Genomic DNA, 13,761 nt, shown 5'->3' with positions numbered 1-13,761 from the left:
TCACTCTCCTCTCCCCCGTTGGCGTCCATAGATTTGTTCTCTGTGTCTGTGTCTCTATTCCTGCTTTGCAAGTAAGATCATTTATACCACTTTTCTAGATTCCACATAGATACGTTAATATACAATATTTGTTTTTCAAAAGCTGTTGACTCTTGAGAGTATCTCCAGAATGTCACCATCTCCCCACCTCGGCCTGTTCCTGTGCTGGGCCAAGCGCCATCACATTTTGTCTGGATTATTGCCTCCTCCTGATTGTCCACAGATCCTTAAAGAAAATTGTGTGATTCTGTCCTCACTCTGCTTGAACCACTCCAGCGGTTCCTCATCCCTGCACAACCAGAGTTCTGCTACCTCACCTTCAGCATCTCTTCTCCGGCCTCGCTCAGCTGCAGCCACTCCAGCCCCGAGCCTGCCTCAGGGCCTTTGCACTGGCTGCTCCTTCAGCCCCAGATGCCTTTCCCCCAGGATCTGCCCAATATCTGCACCGCCTGCTCCTTCCCTTCATTTAGGTTCTGCTCAAGTGCCACGGCCCTGAACAGCCCACCTAGCCCCCTCATCAAAGGGAGCCCCACCTTCACTCTATTCCCATCCCTGACATAGATGTATTTATATGTCCACAATTCTGTGTCCCCACACCCAGAATATAAACTCTAGGCAGGGGTTTTTGTTTGTTTTGTTCTCTGCTGTATCGTCAACATCTAGGATAGGGCCTGGCCCAGGGTAGAGGCCTAATACAAATTTCCTGGTATCAGTGACCAGCCCTAGGAGGTGGGGACCCTTGTTATCCCTACTTTGTAGGTGGAAAATGGGCCCAGAGAGATGCAACCACTTGCCCAGGGTCACAGGATCAACAGGAAGGGGTTCCCCAGAGCCCTTGCACTCCACCCCTTTGGTGTGCTGCCTACCTGCACCAGGTGAGGGTCTGAAACAGACAGCTCACATCTGTGCTTTACTGTTACTAGCTGTGTGACCTGGGGTGGCTGTTTCACCCTCTCTGGGTTTTGTTCCTTGTCTGCACAGAGTTAGCACACTTCCTTCCAAGGCTGCTCTAAGCCTTCCAGGAGGTGATAATTGGTACAGCTCTTAACACAGGGCCTGGCATCCAGCAGACCTCTGGCTATTGTCACTCTCCCATTTTACAGGAGAGGCAACTGAGGCCCACAAAATGCTTGAGGTCACAGAGTCTCTAGGGTCAAAGGCAGGCCTTGTGTGACCCTGATCTTTGCCTCGGGGATAAGCCCTTCCCACTCGGCCAGGCCTGCTCCTGATCCTCTCTCCTGGTGGGCAGCCCCACCCTCACTTTGTTCTGCTGTGGCTGGCTGGCTGGGAGCCAGTTGGCCGCGTTGCCCTGGTGCTGGGAGGAGGCTAAGGCAGCCATACACAGGTTGCTATTTGCTTTCCTCTCCACAGAGCTTCCTGGCCTGGACAGAGGTGGGCGTGGGGCCAGGTGTGCGGGTGGGGAGGATTTTTGGATCACTCGTCTCTCTCTGAGCTCCTGGTGGTGCCTAAAGGCCAGGGCTGAGCCACCTGCAGGGTGAATGACCAAGTGTACAGGTCTGCCCAGAACAGATGGGCTTCCCAGGGGGCTCAGTGGTAAAGAATCTGCCTGTCAATGCAGGAGACGCAGGTTTGATCCCTGGGTCAGGAAGATCCCCTGGAGAAGGAAATGGCAATCCACTCCAGTATTCTTGCCTGGAGAATCCCATGGACAGAGGAGCCTGGTGGGCTATATAGTCTATGGGGTTCCAAAGAGTTGGACATGACTGAGCAACTGATCATGCGTGCATGCCCAGGACAGAGGGGTTTCTGGGAAGCTGGACTTTCAGTGTTAAAACTGGGAAAGTCCTGGTGACTTACCCTGTGTGGTGGGGTGGTGGGCTGGGTAGCAGAGGGGAACCAAACCAGGTCAGTCCCCCCACCCCCAAGCACACTGCTCTGTCCCCCTCAAGCCCTGCTGCCTGAGGGGGTCTGTACTGGGCCTGGCTTTGACATCAGGCAGAGTTCATTGAAGAATCCCTGTCTATCCCATAATGATTACTTGATATGAGCCTGTCATTTCAACTCTTGGCTCCTCAATTGCCTCGTTTCTAAAACGGTAATAAGATTTTGGTCTCCTCACGGGCATGCACAGGAATCAAATCAGAAAACAGACATATAGCATTTAGCAGAGCCCAAATATATGATCCCTTTCATGGATTGTAGCTTCCCTGGTGGCTCAGACAGTAAAGAATCTGCCTGCAATGCAGGAAACCCAGGTTCAGTCCCTGGGTTGGGAAGATCCCCTGGAGAAGGAAATGGTAACCCACTCCAGTATTCTTTCCTGGAGAATTACGTGGACAGAGGAGCCTGGTGAGCTACAGTACATGGGGTCACAAAGAGTCAGATACAACTGAGCAACTAACACTTTCACTTTCACTTTCATTATGGATCACTGCCTTGTCCTGGCGAAGGGGCTTGCATTCTAAAATCACTGTGGACGGTGACTGCAGCCGTGAAATTACAAGATGCTTGCTTCTTGGAAGGAAAGCTATGACAAACCTAGACAGTGTATTAAAAAGCAAAGACATCACTTTGCCGACAAAGGTCCATACAGTCAAAGCTATATTTTTTCCAATAGTCATGTATGGATGTGAGAGTTGGACCATAAAGAAAGCTGAGTGCCAAAGAATTGATGCTTTTGAACTGTGGTGCTGGAGAAGACTCTTGAGAGTCCCTTAGACAGCAAGGAGATCAAACCAGTCCATCCTAAAGGAAATCAACCCTGAATACTCATTGGAAGCACTGATGCTGAAGCTGAAGCTCCAATACTTTAGCCACCTAACGTGAATAGCTGACTCATTGGAAGAGACCCTGATGCTGGGAAAGACTGAAGGCAGAAGGAGTAGGGGGCAGCAGAGGCTGAGATGGTTAGATAGCATCACTGACTTAATGGACATGAACTTGCGCAAACTCAGAGAGATAGTGAAGAAAAGGGAAGCCTGGCATGCTGCAGTCCATGGAGTCGCAAAGAGTCACACACGACTTAGTGACCGAACAACAATGAAACATCTGATACAGCAGAGCACGTCTGATTATATTGTCAGATGTCTGCTTAACAGCCAGCTTCCCATCATTCTTAGAATACAACCCAACCCCAGGGTCCTTGATCTGCCCTGAGCCGTCTGGCTGCATCTTCTGCTCTTGTCCGCTCGTTCGGCTCTGTCAGCTTGGTCTCCTGCTGGCCTAGACCTGACCTGCCTCTACCGGCATCAGGGCTTTTCCATGCGCTGCTTCCTTTGCCTGAAGAAACCAGCCCCCCTCTTCCCCCGGGACTGGCTTCTTCTCATCTTTGGCCCTTGATTTAAAAGTCATATACACAGACAGACCTTCCCTTTCTACCTAATTTGAAGGGATGTTTATCTCCTTGGGAACAGAATGTTTCTTAGATGGGTCACCACTGCTGCCTCAGGCCCTACAATGACGCCTGGCCCACAGCAGAGCTCAGGATGTGTTCGTCAAGAGGATGGATGAATGAACATTGGCCTGCGAAGGTCCCCAGCGGGTTGGAAGAGCCCAGGGTCTTAACTGTCTTTGAGCCTTGGTTTCTTCATCTGTCAGCAGGGGTATAGGGGCGGCCAGCTCCTTGGGTTTGCGAGGCATGGATGGGGTGACAAAGATGCACCAGTCTGTCCACTGAGGCTGCACGTCGTGGGACTCGGAGATGGGCAGCCCTGCCCACGGGGGCCCCATCTGCTCCTCCACTGCACCTTTCTCCCTGTGTCCACGGCGGCACCTCTGCACACACTACACATGGGTTGGGAAAACGAGACCCAGAAGGGGTCGCTCCTGTTTGGTTCCCCTGAGCTGGACAGCTCTGAGCCAGCCACCTCCTCCTGAACATGAACATGGTTGCCTGGCCTGGCCTCCCTCCTGCCAGGACCGGGCAGGCAGCTGATGTGTCACATGCCCTTGGCCCCCAGGGGCGGGCTCCCCGTGGAGACTCCAGCATACTGTCAGAGCTGTCAAACAATGTCCCTGCCAGGTTTTCATAAGAATCCGAAGCATCACTGCCCGATGCCAAACACCCTCTTAAGACAATACCTCCGGGGCCCAGGGGCCCATCCCAAGCGCGCCGCCTCTCCTCGGCCATATATAGGCAAAAGCTGGGGAATCCCTGTCCCATGGCTGGACGGGGATCCGAGGGAGGCGGCCCCAGCCTTGGCGTGACCCCCGGGATCTCGCACCTCCAACTCTGCCAGCCTCTGGCCCAGGGGCCGGGTGAGGAGGCCAGGTGGGCGGACCTGGGCTGCCAGGCCAGCGGGCATGGGGCCAGCTCAGAGACTCCTGTGTCCCATCAGCTCGCAGCCCGAGTGGCTGGCAGCACAGGCTCTTCTTACCAAATAAGGCCTGGGCCGTGGGGCCTGGACAGGCTCAAGCTCCGGCAGAGTGGCGGGCGGCCGCAGGCCTGCCGGGTCACCTCTTCCTCCTGCGCGTGGAGCCAACTGGCCCCACAGAGCCTTGTCCCCAAGGTTCAGGAGTGCCCCCCACCACCAAGAAGCCCTGGAGGACTGTTCAGCATCCCTGGGAGAGGAGCCTCTATTTAGGGCCATAGGAATGTTCGCCTTGGAACATTCAGAAAGTTCCATTTAGAATCTGAGGTGCGTCAAGATGTAGAAAGGTCCCTGGAACTTCTGCTGTGGCCCCAGGGAGCCCTGAACTCGGCCAAAGGGATGACCCTGCCTGCCCCACCTCCAGTGCACACGCCCACATCTGCTCCTACACCCTCAGGGTGTCCTGGTGTTGCGTGTTATCTGTAGGTAATCAGCAGCTGTAGTCACTCCAGCAGCTCCTTCCCACTGCCTGGTCTGTGGTGTCAAAGGGTAAGGCTGGCCAAGGGGCTAGGGGAGGGGGACAGGGGCTTCAGAGAAAACTGAGGGCCCCTGGGCACTGACCTGTCCCCACCTGTGCCTGTGGTGACAAGAGGGGTGAGCACTGGCTAAACTGGGAGAACCCCCCTCCATGAACTAGGCTGAGCAGCCTTGGGGGGAGCAACCTGAAGGTGGGGGTGGGAGGGGCAAGTCTGCTGTGAGCTGGGGTTGGGGGCCTGTTGTGTCTCAGGAGTCACTGTCCGGCATGGAGTCCCCTAGTCTGCCTGCCGTTGTTCCAGTCAGCAGCTTCGCTTCTTGTAGTCTCAGTTTTGCCATCCTTAAAATGGGTATAATGCAAATGCTACCACATGAGTGGCTGTGGGAATTCAGGTGTGTGGAGGGCTCTGCATAGAGGTGTCTGGGGATTTAGTGGGATCCTGGGTGAGGGAGGAGATCTTGCCTTTCCTGGGGGTAGGGGCAGACATGGGCCTGCTCCCGATGGCCCCCCTCCCCGAGTTTTTCACTGCTTTCTCAGTGGCCTAGGGGAGTTGGAGTGGCATTTTGAGGTCTCCTGAGCCCCTTCCAGAGCAGAAAACATGTGGCTGGGGGTGACACGGATGTTCATGTGTGAACATGTATGAGTGTGTGTGAATGTGGGGGGCCCCATTGGACTCCCATGAACACAGCTGTGTGATTGTGAATGTATGCAGGCAAGCGGGCACTTGGAGCCCTGGTGTGGGCACGGGGATGTGGTTTGTGCTGATTTCCATTTCTGAAGCCTTTCATGAGATCTGGGAATCTCCAGGTGACGGAGATCCCCGGCTGGACCCTCAAAGCCCCTCTCCCAGGATGGGCTATGGAATTAGGGACCCAGTGCAAAAAAAAAAAAATGTGCAACTCCTTGTTTGAAAAGTATCAAGACTTTCAAGATGGCAACAGCATAGCATTAAACCAAGTGTGGGGCCTTTCTGAACACTGATCCCCATGTATGTGACTGCCCTGGTCCTGTCCCCTCACTCTCCCTGGAAGTATGAGCATGTTTGACCCCAGCTGGACTGTGGTCTCTCCAGCCCAGCAGCAGTGGTGGTGATGGGATCAGCTGGAAGGGTCTTTAAAGTCTGTAAAAGTGACCCCCACTCCCGGGGCTCCCAGTCATGGAAACAGCCAGGAGCCCAGGTCAGGACGTGGAGCCCATGATAAACACGCTCTCCCAACTCTTCTACTGAAGGCCAAGGGAGCTTTGTTCCCCTGAACCAGAGGCCAGCAAGTTTGTGCAGCTACTGCTGTAGTCAGCCTGGCAGGATGCTGCGGGTGAGGCTGTCTGTGACAGGGACACCCCTCAGGTGGCTGGGATGGGCTCTGCTGCATGGGCCCCTGGGGTAGAGAAGGTGAACTCTGGAGGTGAAGGCCAGGATGTGGGGATGGAGGTGGGAGAGCCCCCTGAGACCCCCAGAGCCCCTCAGCATGAAAACCAAAGGCTGCCATCTGGGGGCTCCTGCAAGGGGCTTGGGGCTTCCCTGACAGCTGCCGCTGGACACTGGCCCTAAGGTGACACTCTGCTGGCAAAGCGTGTTTCCTCCCCTCTCTGGAAAGTTCTTTGTGATCTCCAGAAACCACCAGATGGTGCTTGAACGTGCCCACTGGGAACCTCAGGATTCTGCCCAGAACCTTCCAGGTCTCCTCCTGCTGAGCTCTGAGGTCCCTTGGGCTGGGGACTGGGTTGGGCTTGTTCACTGGGGTGTCCTGGAGCCTGGCACAACCTTCCAGTGTGAGGGGAGGAGAGAGGCTCCTTTGCAGCCCATGCCATCAGCACCAGGAGTGGGTGTTGGTCAGAACCCTCCTCTGAGGTTGGGGTTCCACCTCACCACCAGTATGATAGCTAGTCCTTTGACATTTTATTTTAATGGAAAGCCTGATGATTCACGTTCATTGGCTTATTTTCTGATGTAGGAGGTCTTTTCTCCAAAGGCCTGAGGGGTCTGCCAACGGCTTACGTCTTTCTCGCAAAAACCACACACCTAAACCATCGTCTGCTTTTTGCAGTTTTTCCTTCTTTAAAGTGAAGAGAGAAGGCATATGTTCTCGGAGACAACCAACCCAGAGACCTTCTGGGCAGGCTTCGATGCTCTAAAGTAAACTTGTCTCTTCAATTAATCAACAAAGATTTATTTGGCATGGACTGCATGTCTGAGCCAGCCACTAGAGGCTGAGAAGCCAGAGGAAAAATTGAGCTGAGGGAGGTTCTGCCCGAGTGCAGGAGGTGGGTTTTCTGTTTTATAAATGCAGAAACAGGCTCAGAGAGGTTGTGTGAGTTACCTAAGACAACACAGCATGTGCATGGAAAGCCTGCAAGGAAGCTGAGTGCAGAAGTTGGCTAGAGGTCGTGGTAAATGGTATCATTTGGTGATTAAAACTCACGCTTTGGTGCCAGTGGAGTGGATTCACGTTCTGCTTCTGGGGACCTTGGACTGTACCTTTCCCCTCTAAGCCTGGGTTCCCTCAAACTCTGAGGGCTGCACTCTGCTACATGCTGGCTGACCTTTGGGAGCCTGTTTCTCACCTGTAAGACAGGGCAATAACAGTACCACATCAGCCAAGCAGCAGATATTTATTGAGCACCTACTATGTGCCACTCACCAATCTAGGTGTGGAGGCAACCATGAACCAAGCGGCCCCTGTGAGTTACTGTGACAGTTGATGGGGAATGTGGGCCTCATGTCTGGCCCTGGTTCCCTCTTCAAGCCAGAGGTGGGGCGCATCTGGGCAACAGGCTGCCCTGAGGGTGGAATTTGGCCCAACAGGCCCCCAGCTCCGAGATTCCATCATCTGTCTTCAGCCTGCCAGGGGCCAGGCCAGGAGCCCCAGGGGGAGTAGGGAGAGGACTAGGGGTGGGGGGAGGGGAGAAGGACTGGGGAAGAGGGGTTGTCACTGTTGTCACAATCCTCTGGGGTAGCAGCCAGCTGTCAGGCACCTGCTGATGGGCTCATCTGTCAGCTCTTCACTGAACTGTCCTGTGGACCTTCAGGGCCACCTGGTGAAGCGGGGACCCCATCTGACAGATGAAGAAACTGAGACTCAGGGAGTGAAGTCACTTGCTTATGATCACACAGCCTGTGGGGGTGGAGGCTAGGTAATGTCTGTCCACAGCCTGATCTTTGAATTATTAGTTGATGAAAGAAGAGAGATGGGGGGAGGAGAGGAGAGAGAAAGACTTGACAAGGGTAAGATGACGCCCCACTTTGGGGGACTTTCTGGACCAACCCCCCCCCGCCCCGCCCCGGGTTTCCTCTGCACCCGTGCTTCTCTGGGAAGTTCAGCTCACCCATCTCTCAGGTGATCTCTGGGCCTGGATGCATGGCAGCTGTTATTCTTCTCTGAAGATGGTGTCCCAACCTTGGGCCTGAATTTTCCTCCCTCAGCCAAGACCTGGCATCTCTGGAAGCCTGGGGAGGCTATTTTAAACCTCACAGCTGGTTTTCATCGAGGCTGCTGATATGTGTGTGTAGAAACCTTGGGTTCGTTGTGCCAACATAGAACGAACTTTGCAGATGAGCGAGGATGGTGCTGATCAGAGTGGAGGCTTGGGGGGTGTATGAGGCTGAGGCCTAAGCTCTGTCCCTACCTGGACACTGGGAAGAGGAAGGTCAGCCTCGGGGTCTCCGTGTGACCCTGAGCATGTCACTTCCCATCTCTGAGCCCCAGTTTCCCATCGATGATAATGGGGATAAATAACCAGGACTTGTCAAGCACTCCCAGCATGCTCTCATCCAACAGATCGAGAAGCAAGGCTCAGAGAGGGGCTGCGGGCTGCTCGGGTCACCCAGGGGTGACCAGAAGACCGGACTGAATCCAGCTCTGGTCTGACTGTAGGGCCCAGGCTGTCTGCTCTGTCACCGCAGGGCTCCTAGGCCCTCTTCACCCTCAAACAAAGAAATGCTCTTACAGTCCCATTTCACAGAGGAGGAAACTGAGGCTCAGTGAGTATGGTTGACGTCCCCAGGGGTCTGCCCTCTAGTCACTTGCACAAGGTTTCCTCCTGCCTAGGGGCCCTCATATCTTCTGTTCCCTCTGTCTCCCCTTTCCTCTCAAGAGCTGCTTCTTTAGGAAGCCTTCTCCCACCCTCAGGCTAGACTCCGCTCCCAGACTAGACTCCGCCCCAGACTAGACTCCGCCCCCAGACTAGACTCCGCCCTCCTTTTGGGCACTGACCCACTAGCTTTTCTACCTGCTGCTGTACCCAATCCTCACAAATGGAGTGGATGTAAACAACAACCTTTATGAGCTGAGTGTGCATGGGTCATAAGTGCAGGGGGCTCTACTTGCTTGTGGTTTTGGGGTCTCCCAAGGTGGTGGTTGGCTACACTCCTTCCTAGAGATCTGGGAAGCACCTGTTTCCTGCTTATTTGGTTTGTTGGCGGAATTCAGAGCCTTGGCTGGTGGCCCCTGCCTCCAGCAAGCTCAAGGCCAAGTCTTTCTCAGTCTGCCATCTCTCTGACTCTCTCCAGTTCCCTTCCACTTTTTTTTTTTGAGATGTCATTGCCATGTAACATTATATATATGTTATCTTCGGTTCTGAAGGATCTTTGTGATTACATTGGACCTGGATCATCCCGGATAATTGCTTCATCTCAAGGTCAGCTGTTTAGATACATAAATAATGGGGATGAAACGTATAGCATGGGGACAATAGTTCATAATACCAGATTGCATATTTAAAAGTTGCTAAGAGGGACTTCCCCAGAGGTCCAGTGGCTAAAAGTCCACGCTCCCAATGCAGTGTGCCCAGATTCAATCCCTGGTCATGGAGCTAGATCCCACACACAGCAACTAAGTTCACAGGCCACAACTAGAGATCCCTGGTTCGATCCCTGAGCTGGGAAGATCCCATGTGCCCTGGAGCAGCTAAGCCCCTGTGCCACAACTAAGACCCAGCGAAGCCAAATAAATAAACATAAGTTCCTGAGAGTAGATTAACTTGAAGTCCTCACCAGCAGAAAAAAAGAAAAATATTTTGTAACCATGTATGGGGATGGATGTTAGCTATTGTGGTGATCATTTCTCAGTGTACACAATTATTGAATCCTTATGTTGTACACCTGAAACAAATATAATGTTGTATGTCTATTGTACCTCAATAAAAATAATTAATAAAAATGTAACAAAGATTTTCTCAATATAACCTGAAATTTAAATAAAATGAGTAGAAATTAAAAAAAAAAAACTTTACCTTGTTCACTTAAAAGTGGGTTGTTCTAATTTGTCTAGATGTTTTCATTCATCTTCTGATTTCTCATGTATTTCTTAATCCTGTTTCCTGCCTAAGTGATTCCACAACTTTAAGACCTTCCAATCTATGCGTATGAAATTGTCACATATTTCAACTGTACCTAACGTTTAAAATTAAGAAAAAAAAATCTAGTGTCGCATGTTAAGCATAAAAATGACAGCTGTTTAGTAACCTCAGTTCTCTCTGCAGCCTTTACTCCTCTTTGTCATATAACCTAACATATTCATAGAGTCTGGAGACTGCGGCTTAGACATCTTTGCAGGACCGTTATTTTGCCTCCTGCATTACCTGACTCGTCTTTTCTATCACACGTGTTTATCAAATCCGTCATTATATATTCATTTGTGAGATTCTTTGTTTTCTGTCTCCCTCTCCAGGCCACTAGAGGGTTGGAGGGAATCTGGAGTACAAATTCCCTGAACAAACAGCAGGGCCAGGGTTTGAACCATGTTGTTATATATCAACAAAGAGTGTTCAATGCTCAGTTTCTCCCCCGCCTCCAAAAGGGTTCTGTGTCCAGTTGCACAGGTTGTGGACTGCACAACTCTAAGGCTCAGCTTACATCTAAGACTCTGTGATCCTTGCAGTTGGGTAGGGTCCAGCCTTTTTTTCCATGGGCCATGGCTCTGCTCCTGAACCTGGAGCTGTGTTCTCAACCCTGTCTGCCTTTGGAGTCATCCAAAGGGCTTTTAAAATCCTGGTGTTCAGGCCATGCCCCAGACCAGTTGCTTTGAAATCTCTGCAGTGGACTCTGGCATCTGCATTTTCCAGGTAACTCTGAAATCAGGCTGAGACGGCCTCCTTCTGGCAGGTCAGAGAGAGAGTTATGTAACAGAGAGGGAGGGATGCCCACTTAGCTAACTTCACATAAGTGAGGCTCAGCAGCTGCCTTCCCCTCCCATGGCCCCATTTCCTCACTCTGTGCGGCTGTGGCCTGGCTCTTGTGTCTCTTGCGGCCAATTAGCAGGCCTGCACAGGACACATGCCCTCATGGACTCAGGGCTGATTTCGAATCTGCCAACATCTGGCTGTCGGTGGACATGGGCTGCTCTTGTCTATCAGCCCTGCTCCACCAAGGGTGGTGAAGTGTCTCTTGGGTGACCAGCGGGCTGCAGAGAGGGGCAGGAGGCTCAAGGGTTGGGTGGAGGGAGAGTAGTTTCCTCAAGGAGCCTGTGAGGGTGTCTCTTGCTTGGGTGTCATGTGAAAGTTACTGGATGTTAAGTTTCACTTACCGACCCTGAATATTCATTAGAAGGACTGATGCTGAAGCTGAAGCTCCAATACTTTGGCCACCTAATGCGAAGAGCTGACTCATTGGAGACTACCCTGATGCTGGGAAAGACTGAAGGCAGGAGGAGAAGGGGACGACAGAGGATGAAATGGTTAGACAGTATCACTGACTCAATGGACATGAATCTGAGCAAACTCCAAGAGATAGTGGAGGATGGGGGAGCCTGACATACTGCAGTCCATGGGGTCACAAAGAATTGGACACGACTTAGTGACTGAACAGTGACAACAAGTTTCACTTCACTTAGCAGCTGTCAATTTGCTGGCATGTTGAAAGTGAAAGTGTTTGTGTCTCAGTGTGCCCGACTCTGCAACTCCATGGACTGTAGCCCACCAGCTCCTCTGTCCATGAATTTCTCCAGGCAAGAATATTGGAGTGGGTAGCCATTCCCTTCACCAGAGGAGTTTCCCAATGCGGGGATCGAACCTGGGTCTCCCGCACTGTGGGCAGATTCTTTACCATCTGAGCCAGCAGGGGCATCCAGTCAGTTAGCATGCTGGCATGCTAGTCGGGGGCACTGAGCACAGCTTGTGAGTCTGGGTGGCTCACTTCTAGGGGCACGTGACGAAATGCACTGGCTGACAGGGTGAGATGGGGCATCGAGGGCTGTTCGGGTAACGCTCTGTCAATACCCTGTTTCCAGAACACTTCTGCTCTATTGGGCACCTTGGCACTCAGTGGGAGGGAGGAAGGAGAGGGCAGCCTGGGGAAGCCCAGGGTGGGAGTCAGTAAGAGATGGGATTGTGGCTGGCACATCTCACCATGTGCTAGGAGTGCTCACGCCCCCTCTTGGTCCCAGTGTGAATCTGGGACCTCTTGGTCATGCCCTACCACTGGAGGTGTGGTCCCTGCTGGGACCCCAGCCCAGAGGTGGGCTTGGCAGTTCTTTGCTTTCTCCAGGGTCACCCACAGCTTCACAGCCCTGGGCCCGGTGGCCCTCTGCCCTTGGCATGCACCTCTTTGCCCTCCCCAAAGGCTTGCATTTCTTTCTCCTGTTGGTTGCGGGCCCAGGCATTTCTGTTTCCTGCTCAGTGAAGTTGGCAGTGGGGGTGGGGAGACTTGGGATCTGCTCAGGGCACGAAGAGGGAGGACCATGGCTTCTCTCTGGGAAACCCCCAAGCTAAGACATCAAGTGCTGAACTGACATCCTCAACTGCTCACACAGCCCCTCCACCCACAGCCCTGGGGTGTCACTATGCTAAGGGTCTGCTGTATCTCCTCCTCTGGTCTCATGGCCCAGATGGAGCCAGTCAGACACTGCAGCTTGCACCAAGAAAGTTGGGGGGGTGATTCTTGATGGAAACCACCCTTCTTGGTAGTGCTGCAAATACATTTCCATTATAATGCTTGTTAAAGTGAACTGGGCCCCTTTTAGGGACAAATGAGTTGGGTACAACTGGGTACAAATGAGTTCATCTAATCCTCAAAAAGTCTTGGGAGCCAGTTAAACTCTTGTACCCATTTTTTTAGAAGATTTTTTTTTAATGGGCCATTTTCAAAGTCTTTATTAAATCTGCTACAACATTGTTTCTGTCTCATGTTTTGGTTTTTTGGCCACGAAGCATGTGGTATCCTAGCTCCCCAACCAGGGATCAGACCTGTACCCCCTGCATTTGAAGGTGAAGTCTTAGCCACTGGAGCACCGGGGAAGTTCCTCTTGTACCCATTTTGTAGATAAGAAGACCAAGGCATGGAGAGCTCAGTTGACAGGGCCACAGGCTCCTGAGGAGCAGGGCCAGTGTGGGGATGCAGCCTGAGCACCCAGGCTCTGGGAAGAAGTTTGCTGACCCTGAGTATGCACGCGCCTTGGGAAGATATTCTCGGCCCAGCCAGCCGCAGAGATCATGGGGAGCACTTCAGCTGCTCTAGAGGAACCGGAACTTTGGAAACCACATGCTTATCTGCTCCCCGCAAGAGCTACAACTGGTCAGGGCTTCTGAGCAGCTGAAATTGGCTGGTTCTTCATTCAATTGCTTGTTCATTCATTCTCTCTCTGGTTCATTCAACCAGTGTTGATAGAAGCCTTCTCATTTGCAAAGTTTTTAGCCCAGGGCAGCAATGGCAGCCAGTCGACAGTCAGGCCATGCCCCGCCTCCCCTCCCCACCCACCGCCTCCCCCGGAGTTCCATATCCACAGGGAGATGGGTAAAGAATCAGCAGGCTTGTGGTGTCCATGCTGTGGCAGGTAGAAAGGCTAGAAGGCCATTAAAGTGGGTAAGAGACTGGAGGCTGATGGGATGGGGTGGGGGTGGGGGTTCTGCCTACAGCAGGGGTCAGGAGGACCTATGAGGTGGGGACCTTTGAGGCCTGAACAAAGAGAAGGTGAGCCAGGCGGA

Source organism: Bos mutus, chromosome 13 (assembly GCF_027580195.1).
Source record: "Bos mutus isolate GX-2022 chromosome 13, NWIPB_WYAK_1.1, whole genome shotgun sequence".
In the NCBI taxonomy this organism is placed as follows: domain Eukaryota; kingdom Metazoa; phylum Chordata; class Mammalia; order Artiodactyla; family Bovidae; genus Bos; species Bos mutus.
Note: the sequence above shows the minus strand (reverse complement) of the source record.